Below are 19,043 nucleotides of genomic sequence, written 5' to 3'. Positions count from 1 at the left end.
TATTTGAAATAATATTGTCCAAAACTTGGTTGTTTATTGAACTGCAAGCAACGACTTTACTAATAATGTCGACAGAATTCGACGTAATAAACGTTAAATTTCCAACACCATCGAAATTAGGCGTACCCAACCACTTTGGCGTAGTCGAGTATCGGCTCTAATACTGGAGCCTGCTGCCCTAATTGTGTAGCAGGCCCTAATATTGGATCCTGCTGTCCTAACAGGTGTCCTAATGGCTCAGGAGGCCTGAGCACTGGAGCCTGCTGCCCTAATGGTGTAGCAGGCCTTGGTACCGGAGCCTGCTGCCCTTATGCCCTAACATCGTTAGGTCTCTGGGCAAAGTATATCAGGGGAGAGATAGCATTGGCGGATCCAGAGGGGGGGTTCCGGGGGTCGGAACCCCCCCTTTCTCTGGGACATATGAATTTTTTTGAAAACTTGAAATGCCTATTTAAAGACATGTTTTCCCATTTATAATATAAATACTCTAATTATCGCAATTAAAGGCTTTTAAAATTGCTTATTTTAAGAATTTCGTACAACGTACCATAATTTACATGTATTTATTATATGAAAAAAAACCCCTAACGATCTTTTTATCTAAAAAAGTACTCCCCTACAGCATCTGGTGTTCACTTCCATGAGTAAACACGTGGAAAATAAAAAAAAAATCATAAACTTATGCAGTATCGCATAAAAACAAAGATTTATAATAACTTTTAAAATGTATTTTCTGCTCCATTTCTTAAAATATCGATTATAGTTCATACAGTTTTGTATTGACAAGCCATCGAGTAAAACGACGTTCAAGTACGAGTACACGCATTTGTTTTACTTTTAAAAGCTACTTTCAAATATATTTTTTAGTTAATAAACTTAAATAACTATGATAGAAAAGTTTTACTTCGTTACATACGAAAAATACAAAGAAAATTATATAATAGCTTGTCGTAATTAGTCTGAATTATAATTTTTTTTCTTAGTGTATATTTCTATTAAGCATAGACGCGCGTTCTCATTGCTGGAGACCTGTTTTTTAAGGCTAGAAATTATGCAAATCTTCCTTACCTAAACCAATACGCCAAATAATGCCGTGCACTCTGATATTAAAATAGATATGAAAAAGATATTGATGAGATAAATGTTTATTAAATTACGCACGGAAAACGTTCAAAAGGCCTTGTTTATTGACAAATAATGAATTCTGCATGTATTGATTTCATCAACAATTGGAACCCCCTTTTCCAAATTGCTGGATCCGCCTCTGGATAGAATGTTAAAAAGAACAGAGAGAGAGAGAGAGAGACAGAGAGAGACAGAGAGAGAGAGAGAGAGAGAGAGAGAGAGAGAGAGATCAGAACGGATTGCCATTTGATGTACATTTACAACTTGTTGTTTTAATACAAGTTCAAAAGAAACCTGTGTTCGTCTTCAATAGATTTTTAAAGATCTACTGGTTCTCAAAATACAACACAGAACCAACAAAAGTTTTTGATGCTGGGGCAAGGAGATCCCTTAGCATTGACTCTGGGAGCCTTAAAAGAAAAACGTCGCAGTTGGTGGCAGCGATGGGATTCCAAGAAATTATTCTTCGTATTATAGAGAACAAGACGACAGAGTTTGAAACAGAATGAAGACACCCGTCATGAGGAGAATAACAACTAAGAAGGTAGGACAGTATTTTGACAGTCCATATTCTTTGAATGACTCTGGGATAGAGCTCAATACCGAGACTGAACGTTGAACATGTCAAGTAACGCCAGAAAGTCCTAATTTTCAGGAGCTCGGGAAAAACTTACAGGGCCTTTCTGTTCAACACATGTACATTCCAAAGCCAAGTCTAAAGAGAATCCTACTTATTTGGGTACTCTTTGCCTTGATAGGATGCTCTCTAATAGTCATGACCTGGATCTACTTCCCAGTGAATAAGATTGTTCAGAAATCCCAAGAAAATGCACTAACTTTTCTGGTATCTGTAGCAAGTGCAATGTTACTTGTTATCATACTCCGAGTTGTCTGGAATATGGAAGACCAAGTCTGCTAAATACAAACAACAAAGGGGGAACATTCTTTTATTACCACTGATACACTCTTCAATGGTGGAAGTGCATCTAATGCCCCTACAGATACATAAACTCTCTGGGCAATCTGGAAGCATATAAGAACTTGAATTGGGAAATCAGAGAGAGCCCCCAGAGTGTTGCTCAGTACTTTTTAAGGGCAAGCGGAGAGTTACGCATACAGAATGTCGATTGCTGTATTGAAAGATCATGAGAAACTGAAGGTAAAACTTAATCAAAGGTTTGGACTTTCTGCCATGAAAGAGAGATACCTTGCAGATGCCAAACTTTGGAGGAAACCACCTTGCAAGATGAGTCCTTGCAAGATTTTGGACAGGCTATCGAAGATATATACCGAAGGGCCTTTCACGGAAACAAAGATGTGATAGAGGGAAATGCTATAAAGTCCTTCTTAAATAAATGTGGACAATCTGTGGACGTCTGACTTGCAGTAAAATGGATCAGAACCAGGACACTTCAAGAAACAATTTTTAGCGATATACAAGAAGAATGCTTAAGGATATGAGAAAAGAAACTGTCTAAAGAGAAGAAACCAGGTTACAGACCTGTGTATGATTATTATTATTAAGCAATAAAGCTCACACTCATATTCAACAGAGTTTAGGACACAACATAATCAAAGTCGTGCATATTATGAAGGTATGAGGAATGCTTGAAGGGACACGTTTTGAATGGAAGATAGATACAGGAGCAAAGCGAACATTCGTATCTAGAGAAACCTACGAAAGAATCTTAGATAAACCTCAGCTAAAGCCTGTTACTACGATGAATGTTGTCGCTGATGGAAGAAAAGTAGGCTGTGCTGGTGAAGCTTTTATGGTGTTAACCTTTGGAGAAATAGTTTGCGAGCATCCAGTCATAGTGGGAGGTGTCAACAATGACCTCAAAGGAGAAGATTTCGTCACAAAATTCAGATAACGTTGGGATCACGCTGAACTTAGCTTCCTAATTAATAAGATCCCACTGGTAGCAGGAGAACGTGCAGGAGCTGCACGTGTTGTTTCTTTAGAAACAACCTTTGTCACATCAGGTCGCGAAGTCCTAGTTCCTTCCGGACTCGTAGGGCGAAACAAAAACCCTCGAAATCTTCTAGGAGTTTTAAAGGGACATGATCACGATTTTGGTCAAATTCTATTTTTCTGTTTTTACTATTCATAATGCTTTTATAATAATCACATGAAAGAGGTATAGCGCACTCAATAAATGATTTGGCCTCAAATATAGCATTTTGCAAACATCAGACATTTTCAATATTATACAATATTTAGTTTAAATATATTCAAAGAAACGCAAATTACACAATCACCATGCTCTAAGAGTCTTTATTATTATACGACATCATTAAAATATTCAGGTTTTGTTAGGGATATATAGGAAAGTAGTTAGTATACGATAAAAAATTGGATATTTGACTATTTGAACCACTCTAATCCAAGACATCCGATTAAAATTATGTTCTACAGGTATTGTAGTATACGTTTACATTGAATTAGTTTTGGTTTAACGTGGTCTTCGTACTGAAAATCATTAGACAAATATTTCAGAATGGGGTGTCGATCCCGGAACGCGATTAGCCTAATTAACTTCATGGCAGAAAGTGTAGGGCGAGTTATCCATTATATCTGACAACTTTTGTTAATTAAAACATATGCAAATAAATATGCATGCACAAGCATTTTTTAGTTTCATGCATTTTTAACACGATGGATTAATTGGTGGTTAAACTTATACATTAATTTGTTAAAAAGGAACATATTGTGTTCTACGTCTATATTAATTAATGTTATGTATGCATAAAACTGGGAAGTTCAGATACGGGGTCGAACTTATTTTTTTTTCAAAACAGTCTGAAATTCTTATTTGGAACAGTGATAAAAATTACAGTGAAACTTGACTTGAAGAACAAAATAAGACGCACTGTAGCAACCTCTAATGATACAACGTCCACTAATGATATAATGTTGCATTAGTGGTCAGGATGTTGACCGCTAATGATATAATTTTATCATTATCGAACAACTTAACCGTCCGCTAATGATATAATTTCAGATTTATATCATTAGCGGTCAAAAACCGTAACCTCTAATGATATAGAAAAAAAATGAGAAATATGTACTAACTTGACCACTAATGATACAGATTTGCAAACAATTTCAGTTGCAGTAGTGGATGGATTTGAAACCTTTAATGATATAACATGATAAAAGATTATATATATATATATATATATATATATATATATATATATATATATATATATATATATATATATATATATATATATATATATATATATATATATATGGGTTTGTTAATTATAGAACAACAAAAAATATCAATTAAAGTTGGTTGAATTAAAACTACTTAAACAATATGGATCATGTCGTTGTAACAAAGAATATTAACCCGAGTTAAAAATTGACCCGCGTTACATATTTCAACATTATTATTGATTAGGGAGGGGATGGGGGTGGGGGGGGGGGGCTTTTCGAACGTTGAAAACTGAGACCAAAAGTCGTAAAATGTAAACCCGGAGTTCATTTTTCAACGTTGATTATTGATTTTGGAAAAGGGGGGGGGGGCTTTTCTAACGTTTAAACTGAGACCAAACGTCGTGAAATTTATACCTGGGATCATTTTTCACCAGCTTAAAAAAGTTTTTGTCTAATATCTAATGACCTCACACGTTGAAAAATGACCATCTACAGGTTTTTGAACTGTCTCTGGAATGTAACTTGCTCTACGCAATTATTATGTATCTGATAAAAAATTTCAGCTTCAATCTTAATTTATTTTGAGAATTCATGATAATTAACTGACAGCACAATAATGAACAGATGTCATATTTTATCAGACAAGTCGCGATCAGTGATTATTTATTTATTCAACTTAACAATAACTTTTCTTAAACTTGAAAGATTAACAATATTAAATGATGAATAAAAAGCTACTGATCTTGACTTGACAGTAAAAAAATATTGTGTTCAATACAGATATACAAACACTACACAGAAACTTTTTCGTGGGTGTGTTTAAGGAGTATTGAACATTTATGACGCATTCGCTGGTGTAACAAAGAATCTTGACCCGGGTTGAAATTTGATCAGGCTGAACCTAGCAGCTACTAACAGCAGCCACAAAGCCCGTAGAAGCTAGCAGCCAATAAGGAAATTCATCAAATTACTGAGATTACTCGAACAGAAAATTATATTTTACTTAATTATCGACATTTTTAATTAATATCAAAATGATTAATGCTCAATAATTTGTACGAGCATTGACGACTTCCGAAGCAGTTAAGCTCACTTGGATAAGAGTTATAATTGCGTCTTTGTTGGATATAAATGAAATAAGTCTATACGGGTCATAAGTTATGAAAATAATGTTATCCTAACTGTAGTCTTATTGATACAAATAGAAAAACTATATGCATCGTATAAAGCGATACAAAAGACATGATAAAGTAAAGTAAATTAAAAAGCATAAAACGATACAAATACATTAAAAACCCCAAGCCAATCCATTGTGGCAAGACAATTTGTTTATATCGAAGTTGAACATGTGCGTGTTTAAAAATTTATCATCGGGCCTTTTCACTCCCCCGGAAACAACATCAATCGAAAACAAAAAGACATCGTATTATTACGAATATGAGATAATAGAACACCCAGCATTGTGATCTTATTCTCATAAAAAGTTATCATATGTTGCAGTCAAAACCGGCGAAAATCATCAGGTGTAATTGGGATTATTTTGTCTCAGCCATGTGAACCTTCGAAGAATACAACAAGGACAATGAACAGGGTCGGTTTAGCTCACCCGAACTTTGTCATATTTTTAGCATTTCACAATGATATAGGGGTGAAAGGCGGGCCATTATCTCTTTTATCTTTGAAGTGTGCATCAAACGGATACCAGGGCAGTGTAGGGGACGTATGGGGCTATTATTATCCGGTCTCAAATTTGGGCTGTAGGGTACCACCAAGTGGCGCCCAGGGGTTCTGGCTCATTTCAGGGGTTTTTATCTCACTTGAGATTGATCACAAGAACTTGGAAACAGTAGGATTAGGTAGAAGGCATCAAGAGGTATTCATAATAAGCCTTTAAGGGCACCCATGACCCCTACAAGGGTTCAGTTAGCTCAAATATGACAAAGTTCGGATGAGCTAAACCGACCTTTTTCATTGTCTTTGTTGTATTCGAAGGTTCACGTCAAAATATGGCTGAGAAAAATTAATCCCAATTTCACCTAATGAATTTCATTTTCGCTGTGTTTGACTGCCACATATGATAATTTACTTATGAGAATAAAATCACAATGCTGGGTGTACTATTGTCTCATATTCGTAACAATACGATGTCTTTTTAGTTTTCGATTGATGTTTTTTCCAGGGGAGTAAAAAGGCCCAAGGATATTTTTTTTAACACGCACATGCTCAACTTCGATGTAAACAAATTATCTTGCCACACTGGAATGGCTTGGGGTTTTTATTGTGTTTGTATCGTTTTATGCCTTTTAATTTACTTTATTTTATCATGTCTTTTATTTCATAATATCATAATCAATCTTTTACATTATAATATCACTTTATGCGATGCATATAGTTTTTCTATTTGTATCAATAAGTCTACTTAGGATTTTATTATTTTCATAACGTATTACCCGTATAGACTTATTTCATTTCTATCCAACAAAGACGCATTTATAACTCTTATCCAGGCGAGCTTTACTGCTTCGGAAGTCGTCAATGCTCGTACTTTGATGAATTTCCTTATTGGCTGCTAGCTTCTACGAGCTTAGTGGTTGCTGTTAGTGGCGGCTAGCTTCAGCCTGGTTGAAATTTGACCGGATATCATTTTTCAACGTTGAAAAATTGATACCAAAAGTCGTGAAATTATACCTGGGGTCAGTTTTCAACAGCTTGAAAAATAACTTCTAATGACATCGACACGTTGAAAACTGACCCTGTTGAAAATTGACTCTGACTTCAGAGTTTTGAACTGTCTTCGAACAGAGGTGTAACTTGCTCTTCACAGTTTAATTGTTCATGTGTGTAATTAAAAGTCTCGGTTTAACCTTAAAAGTTTCGGTTTCAAAACTTTAACTCTTTCATACTATCCACTATATTTGCCGTCTTGGGTAATTTGACATTTTTAAGGTTGATTTTTCCGACTTCAATCATCTAATATTTCATTAGACTGAAAACATGGTATGGAGCAACCTCTAATAATACACCGTCCACTAATGATATAATGTTGCATTAGTGGTCGGGATGTTGACCACTAATGATATAATTTTATCAAACCCGGGTCAATTTTCAACCTGGGTTAACATTCTTTGTTACACCGACATAATCACCATTGTTGAAGTAGTTTTAATTCAGCCATCTTTAATTAATATGCTTTGTTGTTCTAATATATAATTAACAAACCCACATATTCAACTTAACAACAGATTAGTGATTCAATTGTGCTACAGACCACAATAGCAAATAATCTTATGAATTGGACCTTTTTTATACTTATAAAATCCCGCTGAAAGTTTAACAATAATTTTTTAATATCGTAAAATTGCTTTTCTTCAATTTTTCTTAAACTAAAAATATTTAGCACAACTCCTTTTTGATAAATGATAATCAATTTGAATCTTCAAGTAAACAGACGAAGTCATAAATTGTATTTATTTTGTCTGTATGGGACTATTTCAGTTCAAGTAAAAAGGCAAAAATGTCAGGGGAAATGTCAGAATGTATTTTACAATGAAGGACTATATATATGATCAAATCACTGCGCCACCCCCCCCCCCAAAAAAAAAAATAAATAAATAAAAATTAACCAATTCTTACATAGTATCGTATCAAAATCAAATCTTTATCCAACGTGATATAGAGGTTATCTAACATTAGACCCAACATTAGTCACCATCGTCCCTGACCTGTCCATCTATGACGTCACTTATGCATTTTTTTTTCCAAATGTAAATATCGTCATTTTTTCTTGATACTTTTCCTTTGTAAGTATAGAGCGCAGGTATACTCAAATACGATTTAATATTTCGAATATATATATATATATATATATATATATATATATATATATATATATATATATATATATATATATATATATATATATATATATATATATATATATATATATATATATAATTTTATATCAAATTATATAATTATATTATATCATTAAAGGTTGCAAATCCATCCACCAATGCAATTGAAAATGTATGCAAATGTGTATCATTAGTGGTCAAGATAGTACTTATTTCTCATTTTTTTTCTATATCATTAGAGGTTACGGTTTTTGACCGCTAATGATATAAATCTGAAATTATATCATTAGCAGACGGTTAGGTTGTTCGTTAATGATAAAATTATATCATTAGTGGTCAATATCCAGACCACTAATGCAACATTATATCATTAGTGGACGTTGTATCATTACAGGTTGCTACAACGCACTTAATACTTGAAATAAAATAAAAATGTTGTTATTTTTCCCAGACAGCTGCAGCAACAATGATTAAGGCTACGTACATGTACAAATCATCCTTTTTAAAGAAGAGTCTTCATCCCTGCTCCTCTAAATGCCCAGCAATGCAGCTAGCTGATTTTTTATTTCAAAATATGTTTAAAAGCAATAGTTTTAAAAAAATTGTATACAGTATAAAATGCAAAAATGAAAAAAAAATACGGTTTTACATAAAAAGCATTGTTTAATTTTAATGTGTAAAGTGTTAATTTCCGCGCTTGCGCGGATATCATCTAAAAAGAATAGTCCAGTGAATACCCAGACCAGCAAGACAGTCAGACATACAATGCTAGATGAACAAATAATAAACAAACTGAACTCGCTAAAATATTGAGCAATTCAACATTAAATTATTGTCACAGTGTTGTGTATTTTTATTTTATTTTCATGATTTGGAATATATTTTGAATATTAATTTGAAGAATTATTTATTAGTTTTTAAGTAAGTGTTTTTTATTTCTGGAGTTGCATTGAAAAGATATATATCATTTTCCCCTTGTGCTGATATTTGGAGTTATCTGCCCTTTATCATACAAAAAAATCAATTTAAGCCTTCTTAAAGTGGTTAAAATCATAAATATTGTTATCTATTCAAGCAGTTAACCAATTTCATTGATGGAAAATATCTAAAAACAGAAGTTTATGCTATTATTATTTTTTAAGACTCAATTAATAGGCTTTCTTGCTTGGAGTTATCTGCCCTTTGCAAAAAATATATAGAAACAAATCTTATAAAGCCAAATTAAATTATCCTGATACATTGAATTTTAAATATTTTGAAATATTTAATCAGTTTCTAATTTATTTTAGCAAAAAAAGTATTTTTAAGGAGTTTTATGATCAACTTATTGTTTAAAAAATATTTGATAAAATTTTTAGGGGGTAGGGAAGCAATCGCAACTTCTCGGGTCTTACCGGCAGGCTCGGAAAAACACCTCGAATGTATTAACATCACCGGATGTTAGAATTTTATACAAAATGGAGTCGCTTCCCAGTAAAATAAGTATCGGCTAGACAGTCCTGTATGTCGCTTCTGTGTTATATTTTAGGGTATATCGTTTACTTTAATGAAGTATAGCTCACATCTTAACAGATCGTAAAATGTGTTCTATTTATTTCAAGTTTTACAAAAAGGGGATTGTCATGGACGCTGAGGTAATACATTCGAGGTGTTTTTCCGAGCCTGCCGGAAAGGCCCGAGAATTAAGTTGCGATTGGGTAGGGAAGGTGTCAAATTAACAAATTTTGGAAGTAAAATAAACAAAAACGAAAAAGATACTTGCTCTAGTTTTTGTAAATAATATTTTAATATATTAATATGATGTTTTAAAATTTTTACATTTGATTTATTTTTTCTTTGCCTGCAATTTTTGAGAGCCTTTTAAAAATACAGGGTGAAAATTAAAATATCAAAATTTAGAAATTTTGGACATCTTTGAGCCACCAGCTTTAAAATGACAGGCACGTAGTATCGGGGGGGGGGGGGGACTTTCAGACTAATGAACCTTCGAACTACTTGGCCTTCGGCCTAATGAACCTTCGAGCTACCGTGCAGACCCGACTCGGAAAGTAAACCGCGACTAAACCCTCGGATTACTTTTTCGGTCTACTAGAGTAGACCCAGAGTAAACCCAACGTAAACCCAGAGTGGACACAGAGAGTAAACTCCGATCAGAAATAAACCCATGAAAGCAGACGCTGCATGTTGTATTTGGAATTACAGGCAGTTTGATTGTAAGATAAAAGACGTGTCTGCTACACTCCCAGTAGGTAAAACGGATCCCAAAGGCAAACCTCGAGTAAACCCAAAGAAACCCCGAGTGGACCCAAAGTGAACCCAAAGTAGACGCAAATTTACAAAAAGCAAAATTAATCCAGAGTAAAACCCGAAAGTAAACCCTGGGTTTAGATAGGGTCAGCTCTGGTGTTAGGTTGGGTCTGATCAGTACTGTATAACAATTTTGGTGGAGAGCTACATGAACATCGTAATCATGCATTCAATTTATTTACCACTACAGAAGAAGGGAAAATATTTCTAAGACTAAATTCAATTTCTGACCAAGGGGCCATGAATTTCACAATTTTGGTAGAGAGCTTCATAATTTTAAATATAATAATGCATTTAATTTATCTCCCCTAACTGAGGTACCAGAGAAACGATATCTAGGGTTTTTGCGTTTTCCCAAAAAAAAACCCACCTGAAAAGCATCGTAAATAATTATAACGATTAGATTTCTTCCAATAAAGTTTAAAATGTGAATTTTAACGTATTTACACGTTAATTCATCTTACAATACACAAAATAACAACGGAGTTGGTTATTTCTCGTCAGGATTAGGGCATGTCAAGTCTTTGTACGGCGTACAGCTTTGACGAAAAGTATAATCTGAAGAGATAGCGTTTTCTGACGGCTCAGCTGGAGCGATAACGTATGGAAATCTGTGAAGAACGTCATCCATGTTTACTCTCCCTTTAAAAAGGTTGATCCGTACTTGAGAATCGAGCGCAATATGTTTGACAAACACTACACCTTTAACGCAAGTGAGGGTAAACGAAACATCCCATATATACCACTGCAGCCTATTCATATTTTCTCCAAATTGCTGCCCCCTTCCCCCACGTTTCGGCGCAGCAAAGTTTACATGTAAGAGCCCCCCCCCCCCCCCCTCCCCTTTTTTAGAACTACATTAAAAATGTGAAAGAGGAAATGAACAGTGAAATTGTAAATTATAGATTTTCGGAACAAGTCTGTACTTTTACCTTCTTTTTTTTTTTTTGATCAGTCTCCCCCCCCCCTAAATGTTGCTACGTGCCTGTTTATCCATCTAGTAACTAATCTCTTGTCGATTCCAAGGTGGCCTCCATGTGTTCGAGAATGTATGCTTTTTAGAATATCTACATGTATCTTTCCCTTGTTTGCGATAACTCTGGGGTCATTCCTTTAGAATTGTAGAAAGGAACACCGTCTCCTGCTATAATCCTCTTACAATCTATCATTAAATTTCTTTTCCTTTTCTCCGAATTCCTCTTTGTATGTAGTTTTTACTTCCAGAGCGCGTTTGCCTTCCATTTTTTGGAGTGCAGAATGACATACTTAGGTAATTGCAGCAGTCATTTATTTTTTATTTGTGAATCTAATATGTAAATGTTTAGTTCAAATTAACTATATTTTTGTCATTTTACCAAACAATAGAACAAGTTGTTTATTGGTTTATATCCCTTATTGGTTGTAATGTGGAATACTATGTCTTGGGGGAGGGGGGTTGAATAACGTGACGTGTACATTATTTGAATATTTTGTTTTTTGTTTTTTATTGGTTATGTCCTTAAAAGGAACGAACTGAATAAAACCCCGAAAACCGACTGAAAGATGTGTAAACATTGACAGCCCTAAAAATGATACGTTGCTTTCTTTGATGATTCATGCGGGTTATGAAGGTAGCGATCATTGCAGGAAAAAATTACATAACCCGCTAACGCGGGTTATGTATTTTTTCTGCAATGTCGCTACCTTCATATCCCCAATGAATCCCCAAAGAAAGCATTTTATTGTTTAAAAACATTAATGCTCGACAAAATATATAGATGTGTCATGCGATACATTGACAATATAACATGTTGTTCTTTACACTTGGCTTACGTTACTCTTTTGTTTAAGCATGCATCTTTATTGCATTTGCATTGTTCATTCATCCATTGTGAAATAAATCAATACCAGTTATCTCAGCTGAATATATCACATTGCTTCGTAAAATATTTGTGAAATAGTGTTAGCCGACTCAAGACGACAATGGGAAGCAATTTGCGGATCATAAGTATACTGCTGTCTGTTACAAAATTTGATGTAATTAGTGCATGGGGATCGGGTAAGATAAAGCTTTAATACATATATTTTTCCAAATTTAATTTTTAAGAAAGGATTTGTTTTATATTTAATTACAATTAACCAATCATTTTTGTAGCTCAACCAGACTGTGAAAGTTATGAATTTTTTGGAAATTGCATCAAGGAAGACTTATGTTTGTGCTATAGCAGCCAATTGAAATGGTATCGTACCTCGTTTGCTGATATAAGACGTTTTAATTCTGAGGTCCAATCCTTTTCGGATATCTGTGGTGCCTGTTCTAGTCGTAAGTGAAAACTGTAAAGGGGGGGGGGGGGTTCTTGTTAATTGTTGTGAAACTTTTTGAAATTAAACGGGTCTGATATAACCTAAAGATATGGCACAAGTTGTAAATTTTTTTTTACATATACGTAGCTGAAATATGTACGAAATGCTCCTTAACCGATACATAAATCGGCCAATTAGAGTTGTTACCATGTCAACGACTCTAGTGTAAATAGTTGAATTTATGTCGAATTTGTTATTTTATTCTTTATAGAAGTAAGATAAAAGGATCTATTGCGAAAAAAAATTATATTGACCTATAGGACCGGTATTGGTTTCTGTCTTTACAAAAAACATATCGATTTCCGTTCCACTTCTTGATTTATGGCCATACACTCTTAGGTTCTAGTTCTCATAATGTATAGTGATTGAAAAGAATGTTTCACAATCGTTGTCCGAAGAGTATGAATTATGGTCGCTTTTTTAACTTGATTATATATATCTTTAAATTTTATTTTCAGTTTACTTTTTATGATACATGTACGATACATGTTCTTGATATGCGTTTATTTATAACCAGGGACATATTAGTAACTATCGTAAGTATCGCGTGACGCGATTTAAAAGGTTACAAACCCTTTGACCCTTTGCTACAAATAATGCACGTCGCCTTAGTTTTTGAACAAAAATAACAGGAAGAATGATTTTTGTAGATGTAGAAGGATTTTATGAGGCGTTCTTTATCATTCATCGTATATTCAGCTGAACTCTTTTCAGTAATATGTTTTACGGTGTAACCGTTTGGAGGGCGAAGCCAATATAAATGGGGCTATAGATCAGTAGATGCCCTTTCATCATCTCTGGCCTGTCATTTCATATATTGTTTTGTTTGGACTCTAATCTTATTGCTTGTTAAATTTGTTCAAGCCCTAATATGCCATAGACTATAGTCTGTCCCAAGCTAATGTTTCCATCACATTTTGACGATTTAGAAACATATACAGCTAAAAGAAATACAATTGAAATCCTTCATTAAAACCTCATCCCTTTGTTTTACTCAGAGATTTTCACAGGAACGAAAAACAGATTTCTTATGGAGATTTATCTTTTTTTCATTCGGAAGTTTCTTGGAACACCTCACACAATTTTCAAATGCTTTAATCCAGATCTTATTTTATATAATTTGCTATACAAATATCCATAGATTTTTATTTAACAGCCGCTCTTTTAGCCGAACAAGTCAGAGAGAGAGAGAGAGAGAGAGAGAGAGAGAGAGAGAGAGAGAGAGAGAGAGAGAGAGAGAGAGAGAGAGAGAGAGGGGGGGAATTCAAATACAAAAACCTGTAAACAAATTTTCATTCTGGTATGTAAATCAATATTGTTTAAACCCTGAAATATTTCATCTTCGCAAGCCAAGGGTTTCTGATCCGCGCCGCTCTTGCAGATCACACACCAATGGCTAGCGAAGGTAGGGGTATTTATGAATAACTCATAACTAAGCAAAAAATCTTAGGACAGAATTTAGCTGCATTTTTGTTGTTGTTGTTGTTGTTATTTTGATTCTATCAATATACATGTATATTATTTTAATGTCTTACTGTCTAGTCTGAAGTAATTTATACATAGATGGGATAATACCTGGCTGCAGCTACATGTAGTACCTACATTGCAGATCTCTGGATAATTTCTCAGCATGAAGTATTTTAACGTTTTACTCCCTTATTTTAAATGTATGCAAAAAACATTAAATAAAGAGTAATGTATACATATTATCTTAAGTAAGAAAATCAATATATCTCGAGAATATTTCACTTGTATGGACAAATAATGAGATTATTTTTGGTCCCTAAATTCACTAAAATTTGTCATTCAAACACCGAATTATTAAACATTCAATGATTGATTTGTGCATTAAAACTACCCTCAGGCTGGCTAATTCACATCATAAGTTGCAAATTATGTCCTTCATTTATATTGTACATACCAGGGTATATATCTGAGTTTGTCTGACAAATGTCGCACATTTAGTGTCCAATGCATCATATCTATGATTGTGAGTGCAGATCAGTACTTCCTATTATGCATACATTTAAAGTATTTATAATGCATATTCGAATGATTTACACATATTTTTCTTTTGGGGGTGGGTGGGGGTGAGGGGAAATTAGAATGGGGAAATATTTTACAATGTGTCTGTCAAAGATTATGATGTCTACAAAATTAAGTTTTGATTAGCTTTAAATTTGTTTTTATTGAATTAGTTATTGGTGGTAACTTAGTTTTTTTATATTTTGATGATCAATTTGAATTCTGGGTACGGAATGACCTGGATATGAGTATGTCAGGCTACGATTTGAGATGAAACATAAAAAACAAAATTTCAAATTGAAGTCTTTGGTGTTTTCAGAAAGTAATCAGAATATATACATTTACCATCGATATGCATTTAAGGTTGTCCATCCATAACTAAGGTGAATTTAACAATTTTAATTGATCTATACTACATCAAATACATATTTTGAAGCTATTATGTGGCTGACATAAACCAAACTTGGGTGTGTGTATGTAGTCAATTAATTGAACTTTTTGCACTTAAAACTTTTTTAAAGAGTTGTCTGCCCTTTAGGAAAATTAACAAAAATCATTTTCTGAAAATATGTATGGTAAACTGTGAATTATTTTAGCATATTCAAAGGCGGAGAAAGCTTTTGCAACTTTTTACCAAGAGAAATGTGAGAAAACTACTTGCACTAAAGAAATATTTTTAAAAATGCATTTTTCTCATAGACTTCAATATTAACTTCAACATATGATGAATTTATTAAAATTAATTTTTTTTAAAGATTTCAAAGGTGAAACTTTATTATTTAATAAACTCCTTAAAATCACACTAATATTTTAGTGATCAAACTTGCAATCTATTAGATATGAAATATGATAGTTATGGATGGACTACGTTAAGGAAGAAGATCGAAGTTAAATATACAAAATGCATAATATTTTGTACGAAAAAGAAAAAGATGTTTACAAATGCTGTTAATTAAAAAAAAAAAAGTACGCCCACATATGAAATCGAACAAGGGCACAAAAACATCCTGAGAAATATAGCTAGCGGTTCAACCTACTGAGCTATCCAGAACTTACATTCTCCGGTGTGAATATAAACTAATATTATAGAAATCAGTTTCTGAAATTTTTGTCGGTTTGCAAAATTCGACCCCAGGGCCAGGGTGCCCCCCCCCCAAAAAAACTCTATCTCAATTTATTCCTTTGAACAAAACCTATCAAAATATTTTAGACCTTTTTAGGGGCAGGCCGGTCCTGAAGGATATCCAGGCCATAAACCATGCAGAAATATACTTGTTTTTTCCAACTTTGAAGATTAATAATAAAATTGCAAGAGCAATACGATATATAGGTTCAAAATGCAAATTCGAAAAATGTACTATAGAAAATATATTTTTTTTAAATTTGATTTTCAAAAGTGATTTTTTTTCTGGGAAATCCCCTACAGATCAATTCAGTTGTCATTTGCAATAGGTCCTTACTTATATTCTCATTTCTTTACCCCCGTTTTATTCAACGTATGGTTAACATATTTAAATTCAGTAGAATGACGTTAAAAAAATTTTAAATTCTCACACAGGTTAATTGATACATTGATTGATTTTCTATACCAGATGACTCCATGACATTTATTTGATTCGTTTAATGCTCACGTCCAGAGAAAAATCGAGTTTACATACTAATGAATTTATATTATTCATATTATCATTTTATATGTATTCAGATTGCACTTTAATAAAATATCTCAACGAGCTACAAAATGAATATTTGAAATCGCCTCACATTGCAAAATGTGTGTTAAAAAAATTCTATGTGGTATTTGAGTCAAACAAGAACCTTTAAAAATGAATAATAAGTTAACGTGTCAGTGATTACATTGTATGTAATCATAGAGTAATGAAAACGCCTAAAGTGGTCAATTTTGATAATATTTGGATTTTGCAGTAGAAATAGTAATGTATCTAATAACAAAAGTGTCAAATTATTATTATCTTAATTAGACTCTACATAAACATAATAATTTATAATATTTACATTCCACATATTTTTGCTTGTAAAGTGTGTTGAAAGCTACGACAGTTATAACACTGTAATGCACACAGGGTACTCAAAGGTTAAAATGACGAGTTTCATTATGACGTCACAAACGTTGAACTCTGTTAACTGCAACGTCACAAGCGAAAATCAAAGTTCACGCTTGCGGCTGTTACTGTGGCTCTTCTATTAATATGAACTTACCCTTAGGATAAGATAGGAATTTTAAAGTATAAATCACATTTGCAGACAAGGAATGAAGTTAAAATAATGTAAATATAAGCATTAAATCATGATTTTTTGAAGTATACAGTCTCATAACTGCAGCGATGTTTGCATACAAATTTTCATAACGCGCTAACACGCGTTACTCAATTTGTATGCACACACCGCTGCAGTTATGAGATTGTATACTTCAAAAAATCATGATTCAATGCTATAATACACACCAGTAATATGTATTACCGTGTCACCGTTGGTCGAGTGCAGCAGGAACAACACCCCACATAGCTAAAAACGTGTTTAAGCTTGGAGAGAATTTGTTAATGAAATTCCGTAAACAATGAATTGCTTTCCAGAATTATTTATCTTTATATCCTTGTTGTTATTGGAGTTTTAATTTTTATTTACCTGTTTCATAATTTTTTACTTTGTGTAATTTTGTATACGTTGTATGCTTATTCCCTTTTCCTTTTGAGGCGTTTAATTAATTACCCATTGCCATCTAAAGGTTTGACGATATTAAACTTTTACATAGATATTTTAACTGTTTAATTTTTTAACCGGAGTTTTCAACGGAAAAATCCGGTTATTAAAATGGTGAAAATGGCGGTACCCTTATTGTGCGGATAACTCCTCCTACAGTTTTCAAGATAGGAAGTTGGTCTTTTGCAGATCAATTGTACATATATCAGAGGTGTGCATATGACTAGGATTTTGAAATCTGATAATTGATGAAAAAAAATACCAGCTTTTGAACTTAGTCATTTTTTGGGGAAATATTGCATATAGGGTACCCTTATTGTGCGGATAACTCCTCCTACAGTTTTAAAGATAGGAAGTTTGTTCTTTTGCAGATCAATTGTACATATATCAGAGTTGTGCGTATTGCTAGGATTTTAATTTCTGATAAGTGATTAGTATTTTTTGGCAAAATATTGCATACAGGGTACTCCATTTCACTGGATACGATAGGTACTGTTTATTAATTCAGGGTTGACATGGATTATGGATATAGTTTACATAAAAGAAAACCCGGTTTGCTGTCACATTGACAGCTTTTTACTTGTCTTCCTTTCTTTTTATTTATTACAGGACGTGGCTATAATTCTAAACATATTAATTGTTTTTTATTCCTCACCCCTTTGTGATTATCATTCATATGAAAAACAAGCATGGAACTAGCATGTAAACCATCCCCTTATCTAAGCCATAAAAGGTTTAAAACAGAAACTAATCAGTCAAGCGATCGCTCTTAAAACTGAAAAAGCGAGAAACAGCTGATCCAACTCTACATTTGTGGTGGGAAATATATTGAGCTCATTGTGATGTAACACATAAATTTTGTTTACGTTTCTCGAGTTTTGTAAAAGTTCTTTTGGTTCTCACCAAAGCGTGTGATTTACTCAAAACGAGTCGACAAACCTCACGAAACCGCAACTTTTGAATGTAAGGTCAGCCATTTTTGGCATTGTACTACGAGAGCACAAAAGAATGATGGGATGCCGCCAAAAATTTTCTTGATATCCCGCGCACTGGCTCTTAAAGCTCGTTTCGTTTGTGTAGTCTATATAGTTTATAAATTGACAGGATATACATTATCGTTAATTTTTATACAAATTTTACAGTTGAACCAGGAACGTGTATAAATCAAACCGCTTATTCGCGTAAGTAGTCTGTACGTAATTTTATTTTCATTCATTCATATTGACCACGCGATTAGAAAATTAAATTCGTATTCATAGGGGCATGGTGACGATTTTGATTAAAAAATTATTTTTTCGATTTTTATGTTTACAATGCTTCAGTGAGGCATTTTTAATGGGCAACCAAAATTTGAGCGTCAATTGTTGAGTTATAAGCGAGTTACAGAGCTTACAATTCTTTGCCATGTTAACAACGCTTTTGTTTACATTTTAAATGTTGAAGTAAAAATTCCGGTTTTAGACCTAAAATGATTGTGTTAAACGTTAGAAACCGTTTCCTTA

The sequence above is a fragment of the Magallana gigas genome, chromosome 3, assembly GCF_963853765.1.
Source record: "Magallana gigas chromosome 3, xbMagGiga1.1, whole genome shotgun sequence".
In the NCBI taxonomy this organism is placed as follows: Eukaryota; Metazoa; Mollusca; class Bivalvia; order Ostreida; family Ostreidae; genus Magallana; species Magallana gigas.
The sequence above is the reverse complement of the archived record's forward strand: the minus strand, read 5'-3'. Positions refer to the sequence as shown.